At 43.4% G+C, this 23,428-nt stretch overlaps 1 protein-coding gene and 2 long non-coding RNA genes across 7 annotated transcripts in view; 2 read left to right on the top strand and 1 right to left on the bottom strand.

Annotated features, from left to right (window-relative positions):
• arnt2 (aryl-hydrocarbon receptor nuclear translocator 2) overlaps nucleotides 1–23,428 on the bottom strand; it is a 485,407-nt gene that overhangs the window by 86,652 nt on the left and 375,327 nt on the right. The gene's annotated exons all lie outside the window — the stretch shown is intronic.
• LOC144017033 (uncharacterized) overlaps nucleotides 1–23,428 on the top strand; it is a 168,441-nt gene that overhangs the window by 99,909 nt on the left and 45,104 nt on the right. The gene's annotated exons all lie outside the window — the stretch shown is intronic.
• LOC144017035 (uncharacterized) lies at nucleotides 20,320–22,077 on the top strand. Its single transcript, XR_013283067.1, has 2 exons — nucleotides 20,320–21,808; nucleotides 21,909–22,077. It is a non-coding gene; the product is annotated as an uncharacterized LOC144017035 (long non-coding RNA).

Here is a 23,428-nt window from a genome sequence, read left to right as displayed (position 1 = left end):
GGAAACTTGCAGGTAGAGAGCGATCGGAAGATGATGTTGGAGGAACGAAGTTGGAAGAGGATTTGGAAGAGCGGGAGCGAGGGGGTCCCCTCGTCTTTTTAAAGTCTATGGGCGGGGCTTCAGTAGGGCGTGGCACACCCTGTTCGCTCACGCAGACTTAAAAAAAAACAAATTATTAAAGGGATTAATAATTTGGCATTAAATTTGGTCAGTCTGGCAAATCAGTTTTCCCACACAACCCGTTAACACACATCGTAATTAATGCATCATAAACCAACTTGTGAGGTAATTTCTACTTGAGCCTAATCTGACTGAACTGAAAGATATTGATTACCTTTCATTCCTTATAGAGTACAAATGAAATGGACGTTCATACACACAAAGATACAACATGAATCATACGTAGTTCAGTTATCTGTCAAGAATTATCATGGTATAAATGTGTAAAAATGCGGTTGCTTGTATGAATTATCACTAAGGATAGTTCCAAGTTTCACCACTTGACGGTGCTGTTGCTCCATCTAGACGTTCCAGGAGTGCCCCCCTGGAAGGGCGAGACGCCAGAATATCCTTTGTGATTGATAAGAGGTCATGAACATTCCTTTGATCAGTCGTTTGTGTATTCCAAATCATTGGAGCCATTTGCTCGGGCTGCGGCATGGCGGGCTTGAATACACTCCTTCGGCAGACGCATAAATTCCTTTGTCGCCTGGTCAGCGGCTTCAAAAGAGCTTTGTTGGTTGGTTGGGTGACCACCTGCAGAGCTAACCAAGCTTAGATCCTGTCTGGGCAGTGGAATATTTATGCAACTGCAGAGAATTTGCTTTAGAAGAAGCAAACTTTAAAAAAAATTAGAGGGTGGACTGGGCCATAGGCCATAGTTGTTACAGACCCCCCTTCGTCAAGCGGGATGAATCTTCAGGATGTCCAGGTTGATGGGTCCAGATGATGCGTGGCCAGGGTCCAGGCCACGGTCAGACGGCCGGAGTCCCAGTCACGCTCTGCTGCAACACTCAAGACATACCACTGGTGCAACTTTTCCCTAACCTCTGCCTGGTTATGTGTATGCAGGGTATGTCTGTGTGTTTTCAAGGTGTCTCTATGTGTATTCAGTTAACAGTGTGTGTCTAACTTGGTACTGTGTTAGCTTACTGAGGGACTCGGGTCCCAAAACAGGCGCGGGCCTGGGAAAGACGCAAGACGCGAAATTCCAAACAAAAGAAAAGGAAGAAAACTTTTCCTGAGGCTATAAAGCTAGTATCATATTATGAGTAACTAGGGAAAACGAACAGCAAATTAAAGAAAAGAGAGAGAACGAAAAAGGGGGCTTTCGCCTTCTAAAACTCAAAAACTCGGGACTATACTCAGGCCATAACTCTCTTATAAAGATGGGGAGGTTGTCTCAGGCACCTGCGCAAATCTCCACCCCTCGGGGTGTTCGTCAAAAAAAAGAAAGTCTTAGGTCGGTTAGCGCGACACTATCGTTGCTAGGTACTTAGCTATCGCATCTTCCTATAGCGTAATTAAACACCTAAAAAGTTGTGCACTATCCAAGAATAACTGAAGGAAAAGGGAAAAAAAGGGAGGAGGGGAGAAAAAGATACGAAAGGGAAAAGAAAAAAAAAATCAGAGTATCCTCGGCAGTCACTCTAGACTAAGGGAAGGAAGACAAAGGGCTTTATTAGATTAGCTAGACTCACTAAAACTTTAAAAAGAGTACTCTGACCTGCTTTTGAAGGCCTTAAGCACGGGGGAGCTTTTTATAGCTAGCAAAAACTGATTTCACGCAGCATACCATTCATAAGTATTATAACACCTTGAGTGTACATAATCTTTTGAATTCAAGTTGCAAATCGTTTTATAGTTGTCTAGTCTAGTTCTGCATAATCCTATCGGTGTTACATCTAGGACCGTATCCTTAAGTGTTGCACCAAGCGTCTGTAAATAAGTAGAAAAACACAGTATGCTAACTTCTCGCAATCATTCGTAAGCAATCCTGGTTATTCGATCAAGGTAATTTCTGCCGCAAGTCCGGGTTCAACCGTTTCTGGCCGACTCACCACGGCGTTCATGCACAATATCAGGGTCGTCATCATATCACACCATCCTCTAGCAACCAACAAAGACAAGCGGATTAGCGTCGCTCGGTGTGGTATCACTTAGGGGTTCGGTAGGTGTAGCGGGGTGTTGACACCCCTTTTGCACGTCTGATACTTTTAAACATCGTAGTCAGCTAGGTCGGTCGACGGAGTTTGGCGCGTCTGTCGAGGGTGTCGGTTGGGTCGCTGACTCTGAGTCAGCTGGTGACCCCCCTTTGTCAGTTTCGCGCGTATGCTGGTCCTGAGATTCGCTCGATCGCATTCTCAGACGTTCAAAACCGCAGTGACTTTTGATCTGGTTTCGGTGGACCCACCTCAGTTGGTCCCCCTGACGTCCTTTATTCATCCTAATTTGATAGGCGACGGGTGACAGTTTGTCGACGATTTCATATGGTCCTGCCCACCGGGGAAGAAATTTTCGGGCTAGGTTTGTTTCTCCTGGCTGGTACATCAGGTGCAGGGGGAGCGTCATTCGCCGTCCGGTCATCATTTCAAAGGGGGACACCCCAGTGGATTCGTGAGGGGTGGCTCGAATTGCCATGAGGATCAGTGGGAGTCGGGTGTCCCAGTCCCGATGGTTGGAAACAACAAACTTTTTTAGCAAATTTACCACGGTGCGATTAGTCCGCTCCACCTGTCCTGATGACTGCGGGTGATGGCTAATATGCAACTGGGCCTTGATTCCTTGATTTGCCAAAGTTGTTGCATTACCTCGGCTGTGAAGTGGGTTCCCCTGTCCGAGTTAACCCGTGAGGGCAACCCAAAACGGGAGAACACGTGGTTCATCAGCAGGCATGCAGTGGTGTGGTTTGGAGCAGGCAGGCATTCTACCCACTTGGTGAACGCGCAAACTACTGTAAGAAAACATTTTTTCCCTCTCAGAGATCTGACCAGTGGTCCCACCCAATCAATTTGGAGATCAGACCATGGGAAGGTGACTCCTTTCTGTTGGAGTGGTGCTCGGTGACTCGGGTTTGCTGGCTGAAACTGGCAGCAAACCAGGCATCCTTTGATGGAGGTTGCCATGTCATTATGCATGCACGGCCAGTATGCCACCTATTGTCGTGCGGTGACAGTGGCCTTGAATCCGCGGTGGCCTGCATAAGGCGCGTCGTGGGCGTATGTTAGCAAGACCCTTTGGCTCCGTGGAACCACCAACCGCAAGGCAGGCGGAGACCCGGAGTCATAAACCAGAAGGCCCTTAACGAGACGCAGCCTTTGCAACACGGAGAGCAAGTCTTTGAAGTCGCTGTCGTCACTCAACGCGTCAGGCGACACGGGGTTGGCGACAGGATCAGAAAGGTGCTGAATTATTTTGAAAAGCGCGGGGTCGCCGGCTTGTTGGGTGACCAAGTCGGAGGTACGGACGGGCGGTACGCACGCCACGGGCCCCGTTGGGGTTCGTGTGGGGGCGTCGCAAGGCTCAGCGGCGGCCGCAGCGCGGCGGCGCGTGACAACGTGGACCTCCAGTGTGGGCTGGGTGGGCAGCCAAGCTGTATCAAATATCCAAGGAGTCCCGTTGAGGGCCCCTTGTTTGGCTAACGTGTCCGTTAGGTCGTTAAAATGTTTGTCAGGTCCTGGGACTTTTGAGTGTCCCCGGACCTTTTTCCAATCGACATGCATATCATTGGAGGAAACCAAATGGTCGCATGTCACAATGAGGTCGTGGTGTTTAACGGGTTTCTTCGCTCACGTAAGGAAACCATTTCGACGCCACACTGGTAGATGACAGGTGAAGGCGAGGCAGGCATAGTTTGAGTCAGTGCAGATAACCAGCACTGTGACACCGTGTTCAACTGCCAATTTGAGTGTAATCAGGATGCCAGCGATTTCCGCATATTGAGAAGAGTGGGGGCCCAATTGGAATTGCAGTGGTTTGCACGGTGTGTCATCGACCCAAGCGATGCCCACACCAGCCTGCAGCTGGGTTTGGTGGTGGTAAGAGCAGCCATCCACGTAAGCTGTAGGCATGTCTTTGCAGACATGTTCCTCAAAATAGCGGTGATGCGTGAATTCCGGCATCGGTGCCACGGTGACGTCTGTCGGCGGGGTCGGGGAAGTTGACACACAGTTCTGGCAAATCGCTAGATCGGTGCCCAGCGGTAACTTTGCGTTTTTCGTGTACCGGACTCGAACATCGTAACTTTGTAACGCCATAAGCCAGCCGGCAATGCGCGCGTTTGTTACAACGCTGTCTCGAATACGTTGGTTATTAAGGAAAGTAACCGGATGATGGTTAGTATCAATTGTTACTTTTTGGCATCCAATGTAGTTTGAGAAATGTTTGATTGCCCATACTGTGGAAAGCAGGGCTTTTTCGCAGTCGGAGTATTTCAACTCGGGGCCGTTCAACGTTTTACTGGCGTACGCCACAACGCGTTTATCCTGGTCGTACATTTGGTATAGACCCGCACTCAAACAATGGTCGGAGAATCCTGCTTCCAAGAAAAATTCCTTGTTGCTATCGGGGTACGCGAGACAGGGGGCGGAGCCCAGCTTTTGTTTTAGCATATTCATCGCGTTGTTTTGTTCGTCGCCCCAATCGAAGGGCGTATCTTTCTTCAGCAGGTTAGTAAGATGGCGTGCTATGTCAGCAGAGTGTTCAATGAACTGGCGCGAATAGTTGCACACGCCAAGGAAGCTGCGCAATTTTGACACATTGGTGGGGGTTTTGATGTCAAGAAGGCCTTGAATACGGCTGGATTGTGGTTCAATCCCGTTCGGCCCGACCAAGATCCCCACGTAGTTGACCTTCGAGCGACACCACTGACCTTTCAGGAGGGACAGTTTGGCGCCTGCAGAAGACAGCTGTCCAAGAACGTGGTCGATTTCCATCAAGTGGTCATCCAAAGAGGAGCTCCTCATCATAATGTCATCGACATAAATGAGGTTGCTCCTGGCGGCGGCGTCAGGGCACGCCTTGTTGAGGAAGATGTTAAATTCGGCTGGCGAGTTGGCGTAGCCGAATGGACACCGGTTGAAAGTGTACTGTTTGTTGCCAAAGGTGAATGCCAACTTGTATTGATCCCTGGGGTCTACAGAGCCCCGAAGCCACATCAATGGTGGTGAAGAATTTGGCATCTCGAACCTTGGGAAGTTCCTGTTCAAGTTGTGTCATGGGCCATCGCGAAAGAGGAACCTGTTGGTCCAGTTTGCGATAGTCGATGGTCGGCCTCAATGTGCCGTTTGGCTTCAAGACTGGCCACAATGGAGCCCAATAGGTGCTGTTACAGGGGCGAATGATGCCCTTTTTCAGCATGGCGTCGATAGTCTTCTGTACTGGTTCGTAAGAAGCTATCGGAATCTCGTACTGGCGCACGAAAGTTGGAGGAGCACCGGGCTGAGTCGGGATGCGGACCACATGTAGTGCCGTCAACCCGCAATCCAAGGAGTCCTTGGCAAAAGAGGGTGTGTATTTCATTAACACGGTGCGCAAACATTCGCGGTCCTGTTCGGATCGGAGCGCGTCGGCGCGGTCCAGAACTTCTTGGAGGTGCGCCTCGAACTCTGGGTACGGTTGAAGGTCCCCATTTGGAGTCGTGGTTGGTTGAGGTGTCTCTGGGTTTGCAGAGGGAATGCTAGAGGCTGTTGGAGGCAACGCGCTCAAGGCATAAATCACCAGTTGTTTGTCTGTCCCCAGGTCCACCCGGACGATGTGTTCATCGTTGGTGGGACCGGCAGGGTTGACCGTAACAAGCTGAGATGGCCTGGTGAGTCTTCGGCCACCGGTGTCTTCAGTCAAGAACAAGTCAGATGGAATGTGCCCAACCACAGGCACCGTTAGAGTGAAGTCGTGGAAGTCGGAACGGATGAGCAGGCCCAGACGGGTCGCCTTTGGTATGCGAATGTCGTACGCAAGGGGGTTGTGAACCAAGATCAGAGTGGTGAGGGAGGCGTCCACGATGGGCGTGGCCTCCAAGAGTAACGACAGGTTCATGAATTCCGATGAACGTTGAAAGAAAGCGGAGCGAGCATTCAAGAACTGGTTAGCTCGCACCACCAAGCGAACTGGAATGTTGATCGTGGTCGCCGGAGCGATCACTTCATCCTCGTTTAAGACTTCGCAAGCATCTGGGATGGTCTGCCCGGACTTCATGTTTGGAAGACTGGGAACACAAGCTAGAGGTTCCGAGTTGGTGAGGGACCACAGCACGTTGTTGATGGTGTCCACACGGACGGCAAGACGAACAAGCAAATCTGCACCCACGAAAAGGGTGTGAGGCGCGTCCGGGACAACCAAGAAGTAGTGGGTCAGTGAGTGCTGCTTCCACTGAAGGTTTAAGGCGCACACGCGCACTGCAGTTATTGTGAGAGGAGGTTCCGTGTTCAACGGAAACCGGCAAGACTTGGAGACGAAAAGAATGTTCGGGTCGAGATCTCGCAAGTTGTCAGCGAATGCTGCAGAAATGGCTGATTTGTCAGCCCACAAGGCGAGGACAGCGTCAAGAACAGATGCACCTTGCACGTGGACACCTCCGATGATGCGCGGGGCGTACCCTGCATCAGGCGGTGGTGGGTCAAGGTCACAAAGGAAGGTGTCATGGCTTCTCAGCCGGTCCTTTGTCGGGGACGCGAGGGGTCCGGCCTTGGTCTGAGTCGTGTCCCAGCTCTCTGTGGGGGCGTCTACTTCCCCGTGGGGTGGCTGCGCCCGAGTCACAGTGATGAGCTGAGCCTGGTCAGGGCCCGAAGGAAATGTCGGCAGGGCCTGCCGCACCTGGGCCCAAATCTGGAGTCTCTGGTAGTCTATGATGGGTTGAAAGCGGAACAACAGGTCTTGGCCAATAAGAAGGGGGACTGACTCAATGGGTCCCACATAGACTGGATGAATGAATTCCATGGGGCCAATGGACCAGTGTACCATCGCGACAGATTCCAGCTTTATGTTAGTAGGTGAGAAGGCGCTAACGGTAAGTGGGCACCGCCGTAGGCGGAGAGGTCGACTGTTATCTTGTGACGCAGCGCGGAGTTGTTCGAACACCGTGTTGGACATCACCGTGATGTCTGCGGCGAGATCGACAAGGGCTTCGTAGGTTAGAGCTCGCTCCAGGGTGACGCTCAGATAGAATTTACGAGCTATCCCCCTGGTGGTGAGATCACCTAAAAGCTGTTGGAACGGTCTCACGTCATCGGTTGATCGCGATACATGCGGGTCTGCTGTATTTGGATCAACCTGCAGTACCAATATTGTTGAGTCAGAAGGCGGTTTAGTAGGTGTCTGAGTGTCGGCTACTGGAGGCTCCGCTGGTGACCTCTGCTGGTGGGTCACTTCAGTGGGCATCCGGCCATCGGTTAGTCGTAAAGACGGGTCTTTTGACGAGTCTTTTGACAATTTCAGGAGTGCCTTCAATATGCCGTCGGCAACTGCATTGTGGTCAGTCTCTGAGTCGACTTGGCGGTTCCGGGACTCGCGGCAGGAATCGGTTGCTGGCGCGCGTTCGACTTTATCACGTTTTGAATGATAGCGCAAATCGGGCTTACCTTTAGCAAATTTTGGAGCGCCGGCGGTCGTCAGCTTGCTTTTCGCCATCCGATTTTTCGTCACGCGAGTAGTCAGTTTTGGAGCGCGGTTTCCGGTTTCGCGGGGCGCGGGACTGTTTTGACTTTTTTGATTTAGTCTGGTCTTCCCTCGGCGCAAAGGAGCAAGCTCCCTCCAGCTCCGAAGGAAGACCCACGTCCACTTTATAAATTCCTGCGTCGACTACCTTGGGGGCGGATAATTTTAGCTTTGCATAGCCCCTAGCTGCTAAGTCACGTAGCTGCGAGCTATTCAGTGTCTCAGGACACAAAGCCAGTCCCAAGTAGTGGTTAAGGTTTTGTTGGAGGTTTCGGACAAACAACGTTTTAAAACCAGGATCTTCCTCCATGCTGGGTTCGTTACGAGTCCCAAAATAGGCATCGCGAAGACGACTATAGAAAGCCTGAGGAGACTCCTGCTTTCCCTGTTTGACGAACATGGCGGCTTCCATGCCCGACAACCCAGGAGAGCCGTCAAACTCGCGTGAGATGGCTTGGTGCAGTGCCAGGGGTCAGACAACACATCAGCTGCGCTTTAACGTCATCCAGCTGGGTTTCCATGACCTTCACTCGGTCGTGGGCGGCGTCAAGCTGTGCCGTGGCGTCACGGCTCTGCTGTCGTGCCACGTCAAGTTGGTGTTTCACTTGACAGTCCTCGGCATCGCTCAGCTTCAACTGCGCGGCAAGGTTCAAAGTCAGACATCCGAGCATTCGAATGAGTGATTTGTCTTTTGGGGCTTTTATCTCAGCGTGACTCTTGAGCTGCGCGAGGTTATCATTTAGCGTATTGACATCCGCATCCCTAATAGACTCAGCGTATCCAGGTAAGAAGTCCTTGGTCAGCTCTTGCACCAGTTGAGCCAAGGTGTCTAGGCTCTCACAGGGGCTGGGAGTCTCTCGGGGTGATGCCATCTTATCAATAGCTTTTTAGACGATCAAACTTATACTAGCGTTTAATAGTTAGTTAATTAGCGTACGCATTAGCTAACTACCGCTATCAAGTATTATCGTCAACAATACACACTGGGTTCAAATTATCAAAAGGGAAATTGCCACAAAAGCAAAAGATTTGTAGTGGGCTATGCAACCCACAGCTTACACTATAGTTGTGGAAAATCAATTCCAGTTATCAAAACAAACAAAAACAAACAGCAACAAAAATAAAGTAATAAATAAAATAAAAATAATAATACTAACTTCAACTTGATTCACTCAGCAAAGAATAGCTTAAATGAGGGACAGAGTAACTGAAATGTTACAGTGGTCAATCCCAAAAGCTAAATCCAAAAAAAAAATCAAAAAAATAACTTTTCTTTTTTTTTTTTTGGAAGTCGAGTTAAAAGTTGAAATTAAAATGAAATTAAATAAACAACAAAGCAGAAAAGGGGAAAATAAACTTAAAAGGGGTTAATAGTCTTAGTCAAATGACTGATTACAGTGCCAGTACAGTTTTATGCAAATGTCTTGTGGACGGGGTTTGGGACACAAAAACTGCAAAACTATACAGAAATATTAGAGCTGCCTCTCTAATAATAGCTAGTTCGAACTCACACCTTCTTATTAACTAGACACAACCGAAAAACAAAACAAAAGAACAAACAAAAACAACAAAATTAAAAATGTGGATAAAAATGAAAAAATAAAAGAGAAGAAAATAATAATACTAGGTTTACCAAACCAACTACACAAACACAACACCAGAAATTAAGTGGAATGTTAAATCAAGAACACAGCTAGTTAGCCTAGTATGAACCTGGATAAAAGGGAATAAGAAAAAAAGAAAAACACAACAGTGTAAATAGTTCCTTTGTATTAATTTGACCCAGCAGAATGTTTTGTTGATGCAACCGTATTTGCTCTCAGGCGAGGCAGCGTAAAAGGCTAGAATGCGGTCGGCTATTACTATAATCATTAAACGCAAGCAGTCAATTGAGCCTACAAATGCGTTTAATCGGACGTGGATCTTTTTTTTTTATTATCCTTGCGTACTAACGGTGACTACAATCACTCAGTACAACGCTCGACACGGAAAACAATTCAAAACTAGAGCTGCGAGCAGCTATAAAGGGCCCTCGCAGCCCGGGCCACGTTGGGGTACTTGCACGTTGGGGTACTTGCACGTTGGGGTACTCGCACGTTGGGGTACTCGCACATTGGGGTACTGGCACATTAGGAGCAAAATTTCTTTGAACATGCCATGATAAACCTTTACATGTGAATTTTTTTGGCCAGGTGTGATGTGTGTGTCAAGCTCAATGTGTTTTGGTGATTGTCAAGATCTGCAAAAATCAGCGTCCTTTTTTATTTTTAGGGAATGAGTTGACCTGACTGTTTTTTTTTTGCAAAAGTATTAAACACTCCTAACACTGAGGCTAAGCCATTTGGCTTTGCTACCATCTAGGGCCATAGGGCAGCCAATTGGCTGGATTAGCTTTCGCTAATATCCTAGCCCAAGTGTTAAAAGCCCAACACTTTGCATGTTCTAATTTCCATGCCGAAGGGACCATCCAAGTTGCTCGACTATTATGCAAATGTGGCAATTACTCTGTACGAATCTACTGCGAAAGTGAAACGATCTTTTGGCTTTCCAAAAAATGAGAAAGAGGCAGATCTCTTTAGAACTAGTGTACTTTTTTTTTTTTTTTTTTTTTATCACACCACGGTATAACATTTCCACTGTTATGATCATAATGGAAAGGTGTTCTCTCCTCTGTTTTTCATAAAAGGTCAAAACTATTTGATTTGTATTTCTTGCTGAGATTTACTGCTGGAGCACACACTTAGAAATTGCTGCAATTAAATACACAAACAAATATGTGAAGCATGTGGATAGTGATATAGAACACAAATGCTTATTTTTGAAATCTGAAGTCAGCTCTTTCTTCAACTATTCAAATTATTGTAAAAATAGGTCTAGAAACAAGAAATGCTTTCAATATTTCAATGCTTTTATTTACCACAGTTTGACGTTTTAGTACAGATTTGATCAGTAATTGTGGAAGTTTATTGGACGATAATTGGCACTGTTACACCTCCTTTCTATATTTGCTACATGTATAATTCTATTGATCAAAACAACACACTGTTGCATGCTGGATTGTTTAGCCCTTATTTTGTGAAAATGATCACATCTTATGTGTTCATCAGACCATGTGGTGTTGCAGCTGTTGATCATCAATTATTTGCTGAAAAAGCCCTCATTGAATATTCCATTCACTTGGTAAGAACTAGGGAAAAGTTGCGGGACTATTTTTTTTCACCATTGTTCTGTAAATGTGGCAATTACTGTACTCTGTATGAATCTACTGGGAAAGTGAACTAATCTTGTGGCTTCCCAAACCGGTGTGTTGTGATGGAATGACAGATATCTTTAGAATTAGGTCAAATATTTTCATGACACAACAGTGTGTTCAACAGGCTACAATTAGTAATATTTCTACTTTTGTGATCACGGTGGAAAATTGTTTTATCCTGCTCTGTTTTTAGGAAAAGGTCAAAAAATGTGTTTTGTATTTCTTGCTGAGATTTATTGCTTGTGCACACACATGATTCAAACAAATTTTGAAATTAAATATAGACACAAATAAAAATATATATTTTTGACATCTGAAGGGAAGTATTGTAAAAAAAAAAAAAAAAAAAAGATCTAGAAACAAGAAAATGCTTTCAGTACTTCAATGCTTTTATTTACAAAAGTTTGACGTTTTATTACAGATTTGATCAAGAATTGTGGAAGTTATCTGAGCATAAGTGGCACTGCTACACCTCTTTTCTGCATATGTGATTGGATTATGTGATGGGTGCAGCTGCTGCTCACTCAATCATGTGGTGACAAAGCCCTCATTGAATATTCAGTTCACTTGCAAAGAGGTCGTTATTTAGCAGTGTGTGCCTGGAAGCCGCTAATCTGGCAGGTAATGGCTTTATTTGTAAAACAAAGGTGCCTAGTTGTAGGCCACTGGGTTGTTGATACACAAAACACAGTGCCATTTGGCTCACTTCTGGGGACTGGGGAGGGGTAAGGAAAACCCTGGATATTGAAGTGATATATACCCATCATCGCTCGTACTCATTGCACAATGTTGCTTTTTTTGTCCATAGAGGCGATAAAAAAAAAAATTTAACTGCATAAAAAAAGTACAGATGTTTGGATTGGTCTGATACCAGTGAACATCTTGAGTAGTGGAAAGTAAAAGAATATTCATAAATGACTTAGTTATAATACTTACAATGAGTTCACAATTTTTTTTCAAAATACCGTAAGTGGGGTTGTTGTTTTTTTGTTTTTGTTTTTTATGCCTCAAGGACTAGGTGGCGCAGTATTTATAACTGAATTTTGTCATAGAGATACCGTCAGGCCTTGACTATAAATTTACATGTCAAGTTTGGGATTTTTTGAAGCATGTACCGGGGAGTTATTCAGCATATCCTTCATTCACGATACTGCTTTTAACGTCCATAGAGGCTATCAAAAATAAATAAAACTAAATAAAAAATATGTATGTTTGGATAGGTCTGATGCCAGTGAACATTTTGAGTGGTGGAAAGTAAAAGAATATTCATAAATGACTTAGTTATCACACTGAGAATGAGTTTACAATTTTTGTAAAAATACCGTAAGTGTGGTATTTTTTTTTTTATGCCTCAAGGGCGAGGTGGCGCTGCATATATAACTGAATGTTGTCATAGAGATACCTTCAGGCCTTGACGATAAACATACATTTCAAGTTTGGGATTTTTTGGAGCATGTACCGGTGAGTTATTAAGCATATCCTTTTTCAGTGCGAAACACAAATTTTGTTGCCCCGCCCTCATCATATAGTATTTCGAAAAGTCAAGATTTTTCCCCCTGTCATTGGCTCAGGTCTTGACATGGTCCAGGTCAAGTCTGAACTCAGTCGGATGAAACGTGTAGGAGAAGTGGGCAAAAGTATGCCCCCTGTAAATGTGCTAAAATCGTAAAAAATGGGACATTCAAAAATTCGTAGCTCACTTCCTGTTCATTTTAGCATATAGGTCCAAGAGACTTTTTTGTAGGTCTTGGGCTCCCTCATACACCTACAATTTTTTGTAGATCTTGCTTAAACGTACAAGCGGGGCTGCTTCATTAAATATTTCTAGGGGGCGCTATTGAGTCATTTTTGGAAAAATAGCAATAAAATATTGCTCATTTTACCAGGCCAGATGTGTGTGCCAAGTTTCATGAGTTTCTGCGCATGTTTAGACCCTCAAAACTGGCGTTGTTTTCTTGGCGAACAGCGCTTAGCCACGCCCACAGCGATTCGCGAAAACTCACAAACTTCGTGTTGTGACATCATGAAGGCCGAAACCCTCATCTGAGCAAATATGAGGTAGGTCCAGTTAACGTGTTTGGAGAAAAACGTAGAAGAAAATTCGTAAGAAAAAAAATTGCCACTAGGTGGCGCTAACAGTAAGATGAAATATAAGTTCGTAGATGTCTTTAGGGCTGGACTCTCATCAAATGTGTACAATTTTGAGAAAATAGGATCATCTCGGTCAAGTTAATGCAGCTTTTATTGTCACGAAAAATCTTCAGACTTTGCGGCACCGTAGCGGCCATGCCCTTTGGCGAAAAGTTACAATATTCGGTGTGGGGCATGATCAACATCTTAAGGCTTTTCTGACCAATTTTCAAATGGATCCCTTCAACAAGCTCAGCACAGTAGCTAAAAACGTAAAGTATGACATTTATTGTAACCACTAGGTGGCGCTATATGTATAACTGAATTTTATCATATAGATGTTTTCAGGCTGTGACTATTACGTTGCCTGAGAAGTTTGAGATTTTTTGGAGCTTGAACATGGGAGTTATTAAGCATTTGCTCTTTCTGGACAAATGAAATTTTAAAGGCAATATTTGATGCTCCGCCCCCGTCATATAGTATTTCGAAAAGGCAAGATGTTTTGCCCAGCTGTTCTCTCAGGTCTTGAGATGATAAATGCCAAGTTTGAAGTCAATTGGATGAAAAATGTTTGCAAAGGGGGAAAAAGCATGACCACAGTGAATGTGCCAAAATAGGCCAAAATTGGACATTAAAAAATTCATAGCTCACTTCCTGTACATTTTAGCTACATGGTCCCAAGAGACTTTTTTGTGCGTCTCGGGGTGCTAAACGTGCCTGCCAATTTTCGTTGCTCTAGCTCAAACGTGCCGGGCTTGGTTTTTATTTTTCTACGCTAGGGGGCGCTATAGAGTCCCGTTGTTATAACGACTTCATAATATCAAATTTTTCGCCGGACCTGAGGAGTGTGCAAAGTTCGGTGAGTTTTCGTGAATATTTAGGTACCCAAAATCGCGATTGTTTGCGGAGAATAAAGAAGAAGAAGAAGAACTAGAGCTGCGAGCAGCTATAAAGGGCCCTCGCAGCCCGGGCCACATTGGGGTATTTGCACGTTGGGGTACTTGCACGTTGGGGTACTCGCACATTGGGGTACTGGCACATTAGGAGCAAAATTTCTTTTAACATGGCATGATAAACCTTTACATGTGGATTTTATTTGCTAGGTGTGATGTGTGTGTCAAGCTCAATGGGTTTTGGTGATTGTTAAGATCTGCCAAAATCATCGTCCTTTTTTATTTTTAGGGAATGAGTTGACCTGATTGGTATTTTTTGCAAAAGTATATATACCCATCATTGCTCGTACTCATTGCACGATGTTGCTTTTATTGTGAAGAGAGGCTATCAAAAATAAATAAAACAAAATAAAAAAGTAAATATGTTTGGATCGGTCTGATACCAGTGAACATCTTGAGTAGTGGAAAAAGTAAAAGAATATTCATAAATGACTTAGTTATTACACTTACAATGAGTTCACAAATTTTGTACAAAATACCGTAAGTGGGGTTGTTTTTTGTTTTTGTTTTTTTAATGCCTCAAGGACTAGGTGGCGCTGTATTTATAACTGAATTTTGTCATGGAGATACCTTCACACCTTGACTATAAATATACATGGCAAGTTTGGGATTTTTTGAAGCATGTACCGGGGAGTTATTAAGCATATCCTTCATTCACGATACTGCTTTTAACGTCCATAGAGGCTATCAAAAATAAATAAAACTAAATAAAAAATACGTATGTTTGGATAGGTCTGATGCCAGTAAACATTTTGAGTGGTGGAAAGTAAAAGAATATTCATAAATGACTTCGCTATCACACTGAGAATGAGTTTACAATTTTTGTAAAAATAACGTAAGTGGGGTATTTTTTTTTCATGCCTCAAGGGCTAGGTGGCGCTGCATATATAACTGAATGTTGTCATATAGATAGCTTCAGGCCTTGACTATAAACATACATGTCAAGTTTGGGATTTTTTGGAGCATGTACCGGGGAGTTATTAAGCATATCCTTTTTCAGTGCGAAACACAAAATTTGATGCTCCGCCCTCATCATATAGTATTCCGAAAAGTCAAGAGTTTTCCCACTGTCGTTGGCTCAGGTCTTAACATGGTCAAGGTCAAGTCTGAAGTCAGTCGGATGAAACGTGTAGGAGAAGTGGGCAAAAGTATGCCCCCTGTAAATGTGCTAAAATCGTAAAATATGGGACATTCAAAAATTCGTAGCTCACTTCCTGTTCATTTTAGCATATGGGTTCAAGAGACTTTTTTTGTAGGTCTTGGGATTTGTATTTTTTGTAAAAGTATATATACACATCATCGCTCGTACTCATAGCACAATGTTGCTGTTATTGTTTATAGAGGCTATCAAAAATAAATAAAACTAAATAAAAAATACGTATGTTTGGATAGGTCTGATGCCAGTGAACATTTTGAATGGTGGAAAGTAAAAGAATATTCATAAATGACTTAGTTATCACACTTAGAATGAGTTTACAATTTTTGTAAAAATACCGTAAGTGGGGTATTTTTTTTTCATGCCTCAAGGGCTAGGTGGCGCTACATATATAACCGAATGTTGTCATAGAAATAGCTTCAGGCCTTGACTATGAACATACATGTCAAGTCTGGGATTTTTTGGAGCATGTACCGGGGAGTTATTAAGCATATCCTTTTTCAGTGCGAAACACAAATTTTGATGCCTCGCCCTCATCATATAGTATTTTGAAAAGTCAAAATTTTTTCCCCCTGTCGTTGGCTCAGGTCTTGACATGTCAAGGTCAAGTCTGAAGTCAGTCGGATGAAACGTGTAGGAGAAGTGGGCAAAAGTATGCTCCCTGTGAATGTGCTAAAAGCATAAAAAATGGGACATTCAAAAATTCGTATCTCGCTTCCTGTTAATTTTAGCACATGGGTCCAAGAGACTTTTTTTGTAGGTCTTGGGCTCCCTCATACACCTAAAAATGTCCAAAGATCTTGCTTAAACGTACAAGCGGGGCTGCTTAGTTAAAAATTTCTAGGGGGCGCTATTGAGTCATTTTTGTAAAAATAGCACAATCCATGATAAAATATTACTCATTCTACAAGGCCAGATGTGTGTGCCAAGTTTCATGAGTTTCTGTGCATGTTTAGACCCTCAAAATCGGCGTTGTTTTCTTGGCGAAGAGTCCTTAGCCACGCCCACAGCGTTTCGCGAAAACTCACAAACTTCGTGTTGTGACATCATGAAGTCCAAAACCCTCTTCTGAGCAAATATGAGGTAGGTCCAGTTAACGTGTTTGGAGAAAAACGTTGAATAAAATTCGTAAGAAAAAAAATTGCCACTAGGTGCCGCTATAAGTAAGATGAAATATAAGTTTGTAGATGTCTTAAGGGCTGGACTCTCATCAAATGTGTGAAATTTTGAGAAGATAGGATCATCTGGGTCAAGTTAACGCAACTTTTATTGTCACGAAAAATCTTCAGACTTTGCGGCACCGTAACGGCCACGCCCTTTGGCGAAAAGTTATAATATTCGGTGTGGGGCATGATCAACATCTTAAAGCTTTTCTGACCAATTTTCAACTGGATCCATTCAACGAGCTCGGCACAGTAGCTAAAAACGTAAAGTATGACACTTATTGTCACCACTAGGTGGCGCTAAATGTATAAGTGAATTTTATTATATAGATGTTTTCAGGCCGTGACTATTAAGTTGCATGAGAAGTTTGAGATTTTTTGGAGCTTGTACATGGGAGTTATTAAGCATTTTGTCTTTCTGGACAAATGAAATTTTAAAGGCAATTTTGGATGCCCCGCCCCCGTCATATAGTATTTAGAATAGTCAAGATATTTTGCCAAGTTGTTGTCTCAGGTCTTGAGATGATACATGCCAAGTTTGAAGTCAATTGGATGAAAAATGTTTGCAAAGCGGGAAAAAGCATGACCACAGTGAATGTGCCAAAATGGGCCAAAATTGGACATTCAAAAATTCATAGCTTACTTCCTGTACATTTTAGGAAATGGCTTCCACTGACTTTTTTGTGCGTCTCGGGGTTGCTACACGTGCCTGCCAATTTTCGTAGCTCTCGGTCAAACGGGCCGGGATTGATTTTCATTTTTCTATGCTAGGGGGCGCTATAGAGTCGCGTTGTTATGACAACTACATAATATCAAATTATTCGCCGAGCCCGAAGAGATTGCAAAGTTTGGTGAGTTTTCGTAAATGTTTAGGTCCTCAAAAATGCGATCGTTTACGGAGAAGAAGAAGAAGAAGAAGAAGCGGAAGAATAATAATTCTTACAGAAACAAGAGGGACCTCGCAGCGGTCGCTGCTCGGGCCCTAACAATTATAATAATAATAATAATTTTTACAAAAACAATAGGGACCTCGCAGCGGTCGCTGCTCGGGCCCTAATTAAAATGGCGGACTTCCTGTTTGGGTTAGCAGATGGTTCCAAGAGACTTTTTTGTACATCGTGGGCTCTTATGTATGCCTCTAAATGATCATAGCGCTAGGTGAAACGTACAACCGGGAATGCTTCGTTAAAGAGGAGTTTTTTTTAGCCCAAATGTGATGCCCGGCCCCTGGGGGACTTTCTGTTGGGTTTAGCACATAGCACCAAGAGACTTTTTTGTACATTGTGGGCTGTTACATATATCTACAAATTTTCGTAGCTCTAGCTGCTTCGTACAACTAGGAATTCTTCATTAAGAAGAATTTTTTTCCTTTGCAAACAAGTGCATGCCACGGCAACAGCTTGCGACGAAATAAAAAGCTTTCAATAACTTTTCATCTTCAACATCTTAAGATGAATCACACCAAGTTTGAAGATGATGGGATAAACTCTGTAGGAGGAGTTCGTTAAAATAAGACTCCTATAAAATGGCCAAAAAATGGCAACACGTTCCAAAGTAAATCAAAATGGTGGACTTTCTGTTAGGTTTAGCACATGGTTCAAAAAGAGTTTTTTGTACCTTGAGGGCTGTTACATATGTCTTCAAATTTTGATAACTCTAGGTGAAACGTACAGCCGGGAATGCTTCTTTAAGTAAGAATTTTGAAACGCAAAATTTGATGCCCCGCCTCTGGCGGACTTCCTGTTGGGTTTAGCATATGGCACCAACAGACTTTTTTGTAGATCATAGTCTGTTACATATGTGTACCAATTTTCGTAGCTCTAGGTTAAACGTACAACCGGCAATACTACGTTAAGTAAGAATTTTGAAACTCTAAATTTGATGCCCCGCCGCCGTCATATAGTATGTCAAAAACTTTAGATTTTTTACCATGGTGTTGTCCCAGGTGTTGAGATGGTACATCCCAAGTTTGAACTCAATCGGGTTAACCGTGTAGGAGAAGTGGGCAAAAGTATGACCCCTGTAAATGTGCAAAAATAGGCCAAAATTGGACATTCAAATGATCATACCTCACTTCCTGTCTATTTTAGGGTACAACTATCAAAGAGGTTTTTGTTCATCTGGATGTGCTACAGGTGCCACACAATTTTCGTAGCCGTAGGACAATCGTAGCGGGACAGGGATCCGTTAAACCTATGTAGGTGGCACTACAGAGCCATTTTTCTGTTATCATGTATGGCGACTTTAAAATATCAAATTTTTCGCCAGGCCTGATGTGCGTGTAAAGTTTGGTGAGTTTTCGTTCACGTTTAGTGTCTCAAAAATGCGATTGTTTGCGGAGAATAATAATAATAACTAGAGCTGCGAGCAGCTATAAAGGGCCCTCGCAACCTGGGCCACGTTGGGGTACTTGCACGTCGGGGTACTGACATGTTGGGGTACTGTTTCATAGGAAACCGTCTAAATTGTAAATGTTTTTGCCATGCTTTGTGCTTGCAAAGTTTCATGGAAAGGCCAAAAATGATGCACAATTAACAAAATAAAATCAAAATGGTTTGGCACATGGCTATAGAATAATTTTTGTAGGTATTAGACTGATAGGTGTGCTTCCAAATATTCACACATCTAGCTGAATCATATAATCGGAAATACTTCATAAAAATGTCTAGAGGGCGCTATTGAGCCATTTATTACAAATTGCACAACAAATCTCTAAAATATTCATGTTCTTGAGAGGTCTGATCTGTGTGCAAAGTTTTGAGTTTTCGCTCATGTTTAGACTTTCAAAAAAAAAAGCATTTTTCTTTGCAAACAATGCATCGCTAGAGCAAAGGCGTGACAAACAATTTCAATAACTTTTCATCTTAAATATCTTCAGATGAAACACGCCAAAGAATGAAGACAATCTGATAAGTTTTGTAGAAAATATGAGGCCTATAAAAGGCCCCAAAAAATGGCTACAAATAGCAAAGTAAATCAAAATGGCAGACTTCCTGTTTGGTTTAGCATATGGCTTTAGAAACTTTTTTGTCAGTCTTAGGCTGATAGGTATCCCAATTTTTACAAATCTAGCTGAATCATACATTTCCAAAAGCTTCATAAAAATGTCTATAGGGCGCTATTGAGCCATTTATTGCAAATTGCACAAGAAATCTCTAAAATATTCATGTTTATGACAAGTCTGATGTGTGTGTAAAGTTTCATGAGTTTTCGCTCGTTTAGACAAAAAAAAAAAAAAGCAGCATTTTACTTGGCAAATAACGCATCGCTATGGCAACGGCTTGCGACAAAATAAAAAAAACCTTCGATAACTTTGCATCTTAAACATCTTAAGATGAAACACACCAAGTTGGAAGACAGTCGGATAAATTTCGTAGGAGTTCGTTAAAATGTGACCCCTAAAAAAGGCGTAAATCAAAATGCCGGACTTCCTGTTTGGTTTAGCATATGGTTCTAAGAGACTTTTTTGTACATCGTGGGCTCTTATGTATGCCTCCAAATTATCATAGCGCTAGGTGAAACGTACAACCGGGAATGCTTCGTTAAAGAGGAGTTTTTTAGCTCAAAATGTGATGCCCGGCCCCTGTGGGACTTCCTGTTGGGTTTAGCACAAAGCAGCAAGAGACTTTTTTGTACATCGTGGGCTGTTACGTATGTCTACAAATTTTCGTAGCTCTAGCTGCTTCGTACAACTGAGAATTCTTCATTAAGAAGAATTTTTTTCCTTTGCAAACAAGTGCATGCCACGACAACAGCGTGCGGCGAAATAAAAAGCTTTCAATAACTTTTTATCTTCAACATCTTAAGATGAATCACACCAAGTTTGAAGATGATCGGATAAACTCTGTAGGAGGAGTTCGTTAAAATAGGACCCCTATGAAATGGCCAAAAAAATGGCAACACGTTCCAAAGTAAATCAAAATGGCGGACTTCCTGTTAGGTTTAGCATATGGTTCAAAAAGAGTTTTTTGTACCTTGAGGGCTGTTACATATGTCTTCAAATTTTGGTAACTCGAGGTAAAACGTACAACCGGGAATGCTTCGTTAAAGGTACACTCAGTATTATACAGTGGCATCTAGTGGTGAAATAAAAAGTCATTCATTAAAAAAAAACAAATGTTTGTGTTAGTAGTAAGTAAAAAGATATGTTGTATCGCATAAACATACTTTTTTTAAATATAACGGTAAGTATATAAATCACTAATTATTTTACATGACCGCGCCTCGCCTGCTAGTGTCCGCCATGTTTCGCCGCCATCTTTCTGCTACGGGTGCCGTCAACGACAAATTTCAGCGCTCCATTTCTTAACGCGTTTTTGGAACGCCTTTGCAGACGCACTTCCGGTTTGTATGGCGACCGCATGTACACGAAGAAGAAGAGTTTCCGGTCCCCGAAGAGAGCATTATCAAGCATCACAATTGCTTTGGGAATTTATTTTATTTCAGCGCGACAAAACAAGAGTTTATATTGTAGCCGCATTTGCCAGATGGAGAGAAATGAGGAACAGACTAGGTTTGGGACGTGCCGCTGCCTTCGACTGCTTTCTACTTGACCGGTAAGTAAGAGTACATTTGTGTTTACGTTTTGAGAGCGAGAGAAAAAGTATACACCGTACTAATTAATACGATGTTCGTACCTTTGTTTTACGATCACTGTATCTGTTGATTAGCAACTCCGCACCACTCGAACGATTTCGTTACGTAGCTACTTGCTTTGAAAAAAAAAAAGATTCCCGCTGGCACGTTATATTTAGAGTAAATGCGCAAGTTATTGTGTAATGTAATGTAACTGTGATTTCGGAGGTATATTTGCCCATAACTTCAATGGAGAATCTAAAGCATACTGTATTAGTGGAGGAGTTGAAAATTATTTTCGTTGTGGTTGGTGAAAATAGTGTTCTCAAAATAAATTTTCGGCAGGGAATAACTTTCTGGACTTAAATGCTGGCTGTACCGTAAGCACTGCTAGAGTCTGAACTCTCTCACTCAAGTGTGTACTGGTCCATTGTGTAATTGGGTGCACAAGAATTTACAGCCTGCTACGTTTTCCACGGAAACTCGACAAGCAAGCAGCCTTTGCATATTCTATGCAGTCAAGTTACTTTTATCTAGCTAATACAATGTTTTGGGCCCAAAAACTAAAGATCTTACCTCTATTTTGGGGGCTTTGTTGGAAAGTTGGTGACATATAGTAGTATCATCAATTATTTTATTTTATTTTATTTTATAATTTTGTTTTTGTTTGTGTCACACTAGATCAACAGCCAAACTTGAGGGCTTCCAGAACCATATTCTGATGTATACAAGCATTCATGCACCGTTTAAATACATCACCGACCTGCAAGAAAAAAAAATATCAAGGGGAGAGTCAGCAGCCAAATTGGAATGCCCCGAATGAGGACACTTGAATGGAGGACCCCAGAAGGCTTCGGTGTTGTACCACCAGTATCTCCACCTACCATATCTGAGCTGCAACAAACTGAAGTCAGCCGACGTCTTGGTATGTCATTTACATATGGACGGTATTACACACTACATTAACTTTTTGTGTGAAGCAATACGGAATGGTCACATGTACAAGCACCACTTGTTTTACACAGGACCTGCTGACCAGGTGTCTGAAGCCATGGAGTGACTCCTCCCTCACTTTCCTCAGCAAGCCTTTGAAGAATATGATATCATCGTTGGTGGGAACATGCCCTCACTCCATAACATGTACTTGTGCAGTCAAGGAGCATGTAAAACTTAATAAAACCAGCAAACATTGAAGTGACTTCATTTTTACTGCAGTCTGTTCACACAAACAATGGACAAGCCTTCCTTAATTTTGCCCCAATAACATCATAGAGTAGGCGAAAAGTAGTGTTACAGATCATACTATGTGTTCGGGAGAGTTTGAGGAATGTTGCAATGTTAATGGGGGACAATGTCAGCACACACACACAAAAAACAAACAAAAAAAACATCATGGTATTGAGGTAATCAGATATTTTAGCTGTGTACAACACATACCTGCTCTGTAACACTACTTTTGGCCCAAACCTGTATGTCTATTTTCCATATTTTGAAATGCACAGCGTATTGGTAAATTTCTGGAACAACTGCAATTCATGTAGCTCATTATATTCTTTTTTTTTTTTTTTTCTTTTTTTTTTTTGTGTGTATGTGTGCGTGCGTTTGCGTGCGTGCGTTTGCGTGCGTGCGTGCGTTTGCGTGTGTGCGTTTGCGTGCGTTTGCGTGCGTGCGCGTGCGTGCGTGTGCGTGCGTGCAAATACGTATAAATTTATACTCATTCATTCACCTAAAACCTTATAAATATCCCATTACCCTTCGCCTTAACCAGGTACTTCAGAATCTTGCCAGAGTCGTGAGGTTTAAATGGTCAGGAGACCAGAGAAAAGGTCAGAAAAAAAAGAAATAAAGAGAAAAGAAAGGTAAATCAAAGTGAAATCCAGCACCGACCAAACACTTCCTGCCTTCCCCATGATTACAAAATCAAAGTCTTACGCCAACCCCGGAAGCCTCTAAATTCCAGCAAATTTAGCGAGATCTCAAGAGCCCAGAGGAAAAACTAAAGAGAGGAAGGAGGGAAGGATCGATAAGGCAGAGTGAGATCCATAGAAGCCAGTACATCCAATCCATCAAAGTGAAGTCCAGCACCAACAAGACCCCTCCTGCGTGGTTACAAAACCAGAGTCTTATGCCAACCCCAGAAACCTCATACTTCTAATAAATTAAGATCTCAAGTGACCAGAGGAAAAACTAAAGAGAGGAAGGAGGGAAGGATAGATAAAGCAAAGTGAGAACCACAGACACCAGCACCAACTGATTCAAGGGGCTGTGGGAGGGAGAGGGTACTTCTGTTGAGTTTCAGTAGATGCTGGTGCGACGGATCTGGCATGCATAAGGACCACCACCAAAGAAAGAAGCCGTCAACCGCGGTCCAGCAAAGCGAGCACTCCCCCCCCCCCCCCGGAATCCCCAGGCCGCGGCAGCACCAAGGCCACCCCCAAGCCACCCGAGCGGACACCGGTCGGCGAGCCGACCCAGACACCCGGAACACCCCCGCCCCAGCCCCGGCCCACACCCCCGAGCCCAAGGCCGCAGAACGAGGCCCAGC

Source organism: Festucalex cinctus, chromosome 4, assembly GCF_051991245.1.
Source record: "Festucalex cinctus isolate MCC-2025b chromosome 4, RoL_Fcin_1.0, whole genome shotgun sequence".
In the NCBI taxonomy this organism is placed as follows: Eukaryota; Metazoa; Chordata; class Actinopteri; order Syngnathiformes; family Syngnathidae; genus Festucalex; species Festucalex cinctus.
Note: the sequence above shows the minus strand (reverse complement) of the source record. Positions and strands in the feature narration are given on the sequence as shown.